This window comes from Capsicum annuum, chromosome 12, assembly GCF_002878395.1.
Source record: "Capsicum annuum cultivar UCD-10X-F1 chromosome 12, UCD10Xv1.1, whole genome shotgun sequence".
NCBI lineage: Eukaryota > Viridiplantae > Streptophyta > Magnoliopsida > Solanales > Solanaceae > Capsicum > Capsicum annuum.
In genome coordinates, this window is record NC_061122.1 from 219501300 (window position 1) to 219509993 (window position 8694).

Below are 8694 nucleotides of genomic sequence, written 5' to 3' on the forward strand. Positions count from 1 at the left end.
AAAAAAAATCCACTTCTAAATCATTTTTAATTAACAAACAAACAAAAGACAAAAAGAAAGGAAATAAAAGAAAAAGATTTAAAACGTTTAAACAAAAAGTAGTAATTCAATTGTAATTTGTTATTAGTTGATCTAATCTCAACTACATGGTTATCATTAAAAAGAAAAAATGCTAATTCTAAATCATTTCAAAATTATAAACCATCATCTTAATCGACAAAATTTGAAATACTATTAGGATTCAATTAATGTAAAAAAAAAAAAAAAAAACTTGAATTTATTAACAAATATTTTATAATTAGCACAACAAATATAAGTTCTACACAGAAATAAAGATGCAAAGCTAATGTGACAATTTAATTGTCAAATTAAATTAAAAACTGCCAATAATAATAATAATAATAATAATTTAAAAAAAATACATGTTTTAAGGTTTTTCATTTGCCAAGATGTTCTGATGACACATATAGTCTTCTATAACAACTAAAAGTACACTTTATCCAACAATAACAATAAATTTGAATTTGTTTTGATCATATCTTTTTCCCTGAGGTTAGATACCTAACTGTTATCTCAATAGTGCTTATCATAATTTAAACAATAATAACAATAATTAAAAAATACACGTTTTTTTTAACTTTCATTTGCTAAGATGATTTGTTTAATAGATATCCAACAATAAATTTGAATTTAGTTTGTTTATAACTTTCTCCCTAATTTTAGAATTTCATTGTTATCTCAATTTGTTAATACTTATCATAATTTAAATTTTAAATTATGCTATTCCAACTCTTTATCTCAATATCATCAATGGTTAAATTAAATTAAAAACTGCCCATACAAATAATAATAATTAAAAATAAATAAAAAATACACGTTCTAAGGTTTTTCATTTGCTTATCCTCTTCTATAACAACTACAAATATGCTTTATCCAACAATAACAATAAATTTGAATTTGATTGCATAATATCTTTTTCCCTGATGTTAACGGTTTAGTTTTTATCTCAATAATGGTTATCATAATTTAAAAACTAAAACCCCACTATAAAAATACATACATCGATAGTTTCAAATACATCCCAAGTAATACAAGTTGCCAGTATCGAATAAATAAAGAAATCGACTTTATATTCAATTATCAAGGGATAACTATCTTGCATATTGTTGTTCATGTAATTACAAAGGCAAGTAATTAAGTTCGACATATCCGCTAATTACTGGCGTAGTTGCGCGATGCTAGAGAAAATCCAAATCTCAGTTGAGTTACATTTGCTTAAGACTTACATAACTTCAAAACTGAAGGTTCCATATTCCTCTTCTCTTTCAATGTCTGAGTCAGAAGACTCTCAGTAATCCTCAACATCTCTTCTCCTATATCTCTCCATGCAAACAGTTTTTGCCTTTTTTGTCTTCTGAACCTGTAACAACAAGGGATACATAAAAGATGCACAAGATATTAATAATTATTAACAACCATTATTCAGTATAGCTGTTTTATCTTAATAGTTATATGAATGTATCAAAATGAAGGAAAATGTAAAAACAAACCATAAAACTCCTTAATGCTTGCTTTTCTTTCTTGAACTGACATGTTTGTGGTGCCATCAACATAAACCTAGAAACCGAAAAAAAACGATCCCGTACAATGGTTATTGCAATATGAAAAAAATCTTGAAATAGAGGGGATTAGCAATGCATGAAAATTTACAACCCGAACCTTGAAAATTAGAATTCTCAGCAATTCAAGGGCACCAGCAAGGTGACAATCAGTCCACTGCACTAAAAAAAGGAACAGGTGTGCTGCTGGACTGTAGGACATTCTCATTTGTAGACAAACTCCAGCATACTCTCTAGAAAATCAGAAGCCTTGCACCCCAAAATTCCAACGATCATATTCCAAAAGACAAAACCATCAAGGAAGAACTAAACACTGAATTACTAGGTTCAGACAAACATGTTCACCATACAGAACAAAGAGAAGTCATCAAACCAACCAAACTGAATTGCAAAAGCCTCAAAATAAACAAAGGCGAAGGCTAATAAAAATGAAACAACAGAAATGAGGAAAATACACGATGTAGAGAGCAACAATTTACTTCCTCTTGCGATTATCGTTCAGCTATGTAACCACATTACAACAACTTGATTTTCAAGGGAAAAAAGTGAGATAACTTTACAAAACATAAGCACCTCTAGCACTCTCTCCCAACCTCCACCTAACCCAACCCACCCAAAAAAAAGGGAAAAAACAGCAGAATCATTTGATTTGTGATGTTTAACTAAAAAATCAGCTTACCTTGGTAGGAATGTATGATCTATGACCCATTTGAACCATTTTTGTCGTGTATTCTTTCTTGAACAATTCGCGCTGTGTAAACTTAGAACAAAAATTTTGCCTTCCGATCTAACATATATATAAATAAAGTAATAAAGTGTTAACTCAATCAATTCATTTGATAATAATCTAAAAATCATGTACAAAATAATTACAAATATAAAGAAAGTAGCATCAAAAGAAAATACTAAAAGAAAAATATCTCTAAAATGGAATTACCTAGAACGTTGTGGTACAGATCATAGACATCCCTCCTTCAAAGATAGATGAAAATGAAGATGACAATAGGCAATACAATTGCATATAGCTGTTTCAACAGAGAAATCTATTGAAAAATACTAGAAACTTCGGGATTTGATTAGAAAAAACTCAACTTTTTGAAAATTGCAAGTACAGTATAATCAACACCGCGTTGACACTCCTGAATTCATCATCATAAGCAGTTGTATGGTAGAAAATGAATACTCACAGGAACGGACCACGCTGGGACTGTATTATGATATTTCTGATCAGTCATCATATCCTGGACAACAAACCGATGAAATGGACCGATGGCAAAAGCCAGTTATGCATGTGATTTATTGCAACTGATAAACCATGAAACTTAATAGTATGTCCACATCTGCGTTTAATTTCATTTGTAGTTCCCTGTATCATATAAACTGAAATATTAATATGTGTTGTTGCAAAATCAGAACGACTAAGCACTTTCACATGGTAAAATCATCAGAAATGGGAATATGGCAGCAACAAACACCTACGACAAAGTTATGGAAGTTTTTTTGGGTAGACCCTCAGCTAAAGGAAAACAGTCCTAAGCAGTTTCAAGAAAATTAATGGAAGTACAAAAAAAAAATCAGATAAGTATGCAAATGAGCAGACAGTAACAGATATGAATTACAACAAAACAGTACGATTACTTAGGTAAATGAAACAAGAGATAGTAATAGAAACCGAAGGACAAGAAACTACAATGTTACATGAACAAAGCTCGAATATATCTCGACATTTACTACAAAACTCGAGTATCACAACACAATGAATGATACTGTGAATTGCGAATCAAAATCATGTTCCGTAGAATAGTATATAATTGATATATAAATAACATATATAAACATTACTGTTTTGTTTGAGAATAACAACACAATACTAGAAAGTTTTGCAGATTAATTCTACTATTTTTAGTAGAATTAAAACCACATGCAAAAATAAATCAAAATGGATAATTACCAAGCTAATCAAAACACTGGCAGTCACAAAATAACAAGAAAGCAAACCCCAATTAATAGCATATTAGACCATTTTAGACATAAATTACACCATATCTACCATAGATTCATCACTACACAATAGTAAATACAACACATACCTGAAAAATCTTTAAACACACCAAATTTTGGTAACTTAACCATGTCATTCCAGCTTAAAATGATCATTTTCAGCTGCATCAAGCTCAGATCTCATCTGCATGTTCAAATCTGAAAATGAAAAACAAATAATAAAGATAAAAAGGGCTTATCCGTTATTGCTAAGAACACAATATCAGGGTTATAATACATAGATCGAAAATCTATATATCATTAGACTGATATCTAGCAATAAACTATTTCAAATTAGTCAAACAACATCTAAATAATAAAAAATTAGATAATGTCAACTAATAATTAAACTCACCATCTGGGATATGCATCTGATTTTACTTGGTCATTCTGTGACAGCTACTACACTAATTATTTTCAGAAATGAAAGAAACGGCTGGCAGCTAGATTTAGGAAAGCTCTAGATTCCTATTTCTTATTTCTGATTATTTTTTGGACCGGGTTTGGGCCAGGCCAATTTAGGGCCTGGTCTTTTGAAAATATAATGGATTTGTTCAATTAATAAAATGGGCCATAAGCCCAACTTTGATTAAAATAGTAGTATACTATATATATACTAGCAATCATCCAAATATTTTTCGAGTGTATCTTATTTTTTTTTTATTTTTTTTGGTGAAGTATCTTATGTTAGTTGTTGTCCCACGTGATCTAAATTACGTTCGGCACTTAGAAATACGTACATCCAGTCATTCAATAGTCCCGTCTCTTATGTTAAGTATTGCCCACATTACGTGTGTTGTGTTTGACAATTACAAATAGGTAAGTATTGCATCCATCAAATTATCAAGTTATCAATAGTTCAATACGTATATTATTTTTAATATATAGAAATAAAATTAAAAACTACATAAAAATCAAAATATTCTTTTATTTTGGGTCAAGAATTATAAAAAATTTATCTTCAAATTTATATTCATATATGAAAATTTAAATTTTAATAAGTTATTCTCTATTATTTTTACTCCCTTCTTTTCAATTTATATGAAATATTTTAAATAGATACGCATTTTCAATATATAAAAAAAATTAAAATTTGTGGTATAAATAGTTATACATATGTGTGTGACTATAAATCATTTTTTATGGGTGAAATTGTTAATTTATAGTTATTTACTCTTAACATATAAATGTGTTATTCTTTTCACGACTTACTAAAAAGGAAAGTAGGTCATATAAATCAAAATAAAGATAGTTTAATATTATAGATCAGAATTTAATTTCATAGAAAATAAAATAAAATTCTGAGCATGTCGGATGAAGATACTACACATATGCAGATTCATTCAAACAAAATTATATAATTCATGTTCAAATACATTTCGAGAAAAATATTGATTTTGAAAATTATGCTTTTAGAGTACATTTACAATAATTGAAATACTTCTTCTCATTGATTTATTCGTCCAAAAAAATATAAACTATTTATAACATTTGTATAAAATGAAAGTATTAAAAAATTAATATTGTATACCATACAAAATATTACTATATATTAAGAATGAACCAAAATAAAATTGAGAATAAAATATTATAGATAATTAATTTTGAAAACTGATAAGTAAATAATAATGTGACATTTTTTTATTATTTACGCATCGATAATATATGAAGGGGGAAGGGTAATTTCATTGAGAAATAATGTCATGTTTGAATTTCTCTTTAATATAATATGATTCAACATGTTTAAATGAGATATTTTAATATGAAATAATTAAAAATAATATTTTGATATTATTCGTGCATCACGCGGGTACGTATCTTAGTATATTATAAAGCAGAGGACGAAGCATGACAAGAAGCCAAGTGGCTGAATAAGAATAAGCCACTTGGCAGTTTTAAGACAAAAGATAATAATATTGTAATGAAATTTTTAATTAAAAAAATAAACATATTTAAATTTAAAAATATTAGGTTTTTCAAAAAATTTATCGTTGACTTAAAACTAGGAATGTAATATTTAAGAGTTCTAAATGAACTCTTACAATTCATAAACTTATCACATTCGATGTTTTAAAATTTATTCAAATATTAAATAAAGATAATAATATTAATACTAATAATAATATTCACAATTATCTTCGTAGTAGTTTTAATTGGTAGTGGTAGTGTTAATTATTTATTTTTTAAAAAGAAAAAAAACGTAGAAGTAGTGGTGTTATTAATAATACTAATCTATATATATCTATAGAATATTAAAAAAAACGTTATCCTTTGTTACAAGATAAAAAAAATAAATTATTAGCCTAAAAATGTAAAAACATTTCTTTTATAAACTTTTAAAATTTAAATGCTACAATAAAACATATATGGATCTAATTTATTAAATATTAAATAAAAGATAAAAATATAATAATAATAGTAATATTATTATTAACAATAATAATATTGTAATAATAGATTTTAAATAAGGAATTACATATATTTGAATTTGAAAATCAAGCTTTTAGAAGAAAAAAAAATCATTAACATAAATCTAAGAATCTATAATTGAAGAGTCCTAAATAAACTCTAACTATTTTATAAACTTATCCTTTTCAAATGTTATTAAAATATATTTAAATATTAAATAAAAGATAATAAATAATATCTCTCTATATATAAAAACAAAATTAAAAGCAAGATAAGAAGTCAAGTGGCAAGATATTAAAAAATCACTTGGCACCTTTTAGGACAAAATTTAATAATATTGTAATAAAGATTTTGAATTAAAAAATATTAAATATTTAAATTTAAAAATAAATTATCCTTTACTGTTTTAAAAAAATTATCATTAGCTTGAAATTAGGAACTAACATTAAAACTCTTACTATACATTAACTAATTCCTTTTAATGTTTTAAAATATATTTATATATTATATAAACGATAGTAATAATAATTATAATAACAACCACAACAATAAATAATAATAGTAGTAGAACTAACACACGTAGTAGTAATACTTTTAGTCTACAAAAACGTGGTAATGTAGTAAAATAATAATAATAATATAAATAAATAAATAATAGTAATAATAATAGTAGTAATAATAATAATATTTTTTTAAAAAGGTGATTTGTCTTTTAAAAAAAAAGGATAAAGGAAATTAGAAGATTTATAATATTATAAAAAAAGATTTGAATTAAAAATATTTAAATTTTAAAATACTAATCTTTTTGAAGAAAATAAAAAGGATTTTCATTAACTTAAAATTAGGAATCTAGAATTTAAGAGTCCTAGATAAACTCTAACTATAGAGCAAGTTCCCTAAATAGTCACCCATGTTAGGGAATTTGCCTTATATTATCAATTTTATTTCTTTTAGGACCATAATATTACCCAACTATTCCTATTTTCCTCAAAATATACTTGACATAATATCAACATCATTCTTTCTTCTAACAGGATGCCATGTCACATATGCCATGTCACATTTTTCTTTTTTAATAATAAATTTTTTAACTTTTTAAACCACCGATCTTTTACCCGAGAAGAAGATTACAAAGAGACATATTTTTCTGTCCGAAAAAGTTTTCTAGGATTTTGAGGCAACTTCTAACATGGAATCATCTGGTTTTTTGAGCAAATTGTGGGTTCTTCAATGAATAAATTAATGAATTTGCAGAATAGATTGTATCCCTAGCCTTTGTATACCTTTGATGTCGACCAAAGAGATCGTCACGAGGTAAAATTCAATCTTTTTTTTCAATCTTTGAAGTTTAAATTGTGAAATAATTTGAATACTCAATGTGGTATTGGAGTAATTTTCTTAAAATTTAGAATTTTTTTTGCTTGTTTTTCAATGGGATATTCTGTTGTTTGAATCTGCGTTATGTGTTTGTGTCTATAGTCTATGTAGAACATGAGAGGCATCTACTCTTAAGGGGTTATTTGGTTGAGAATAACTAGAATAAGTTATTCCGGGATAACTAATCCAACGATTAGTTATTCCACCATAGGTGATAACTAATTCCATCACTTAAATAATTTCGGGACTAAGTAATGCCTTCATCCAAACGTAGGATAAGTAATCTTGCATTTTATCCCAAAACTATTGCACCTTATGCCTCTAATGTTTATAATGTTTATAAATTTCTTGCATCTCTATGTGCTTAAAAAGACCGTTGATGCTTTTTCATATCAATCTCCAGATCAGTCAAAGAACAAGCTAAAAATGATGATTTGTGGGATTATTCTAAATTTTATCATCCAGAAATTTGGGTAGATTCACAAATGGATTTGAACTTAACAAAGCAGTCAACTAGAACTCACGTAATGAATTCTTGATTTATTTTTTTCCAGTTAATTTATTGCAAAGTTATGATTTTTTCCCCATTAGTTTCATTTCTAAATTGTATTTTTTTTCCTCTATTGTTGGCTCAGGGACATGTGCATGTTGAATCTGTTGATTGACCTTCTTTTACAGCAAAGAAAGGAAGCCATTTTGAAAGAGAAGTCATGAAGAATTATGTAGTTTTGTTGAAGAAGAAGAAGAGAAACTTTAGTAAAATATAGGGATTATGCATTAGTTTCTTTTGTTAGTTATGTGAAACACTTATTTAGACACGTTATTTGTCTTCTTTTGCTAAAACCTCTGTGGTCATATTATGGCGTGGTACAGTATGATGTTGTCACTTGCCTATAAAACATTATTTAGCTATAAATTATAGCAAGTTATGACACTTTGTTGAAGTATTGATGCTATAATTTGTTATTTTGAAGGCCAAATTTGTTTGTGCATATAGTTTGGTAAGGCAGTGAAGAAAATTTGTTATTGTGTTTTGTCTTCCTGATTAGCTCTAAGGAACTAATTTAATTTTTTCTTTTGATAAGAGAAAGGCTAATTTTTTGTATGAAGAGAAGTTGACGTTCATGCAAATACTCGTGAATGAAATAGAGAATAAAGATTTTCGCTATGAAATTGAAGTAACTAGATTCTCATACAGAAAATAATGTATTGAACTACTGAAAGTATAACAACATGTACACTTATTCAC

The 8694-nt window shown here is 26.8% G+C and overlaps 1 long non-coding RNA gene across 7 annotated transcripts; it reads right to left on the minus strand.

The window, feature by feature from the left end:
* Positions 1–1109: 1109 nt before the first annotated feature.
* On the minus strand, positions 1110–4164 carry LOC107851309. 7 transcript variants are annotated; one of them, XR_007048438.1, is made up of 8 exons: positions 4015–4164; positions 3710–3818; positions 2807–2985; positions 2557–2591; positions 2299–2406; positions 1720–1868; positions 1551–1617; positions 1110–1420 (listed from the first exon to the last, which is right to left on the minus strand). It is a non-coding gene; the product is annotated as an uncharacterized LOC107851309 (long non-coding RNA). The 7 variants fall into 7 exon arrangements; XR_001668965.2 differs by having other exon boundaries at positions 2557–2644; XR_007048437.1 differs by having other exon boundaries at positions 1720–1940; positions 2557–2644.
* Between the last annotated feature and the right edge of the window lie 4530 nt (positions 4165–8694).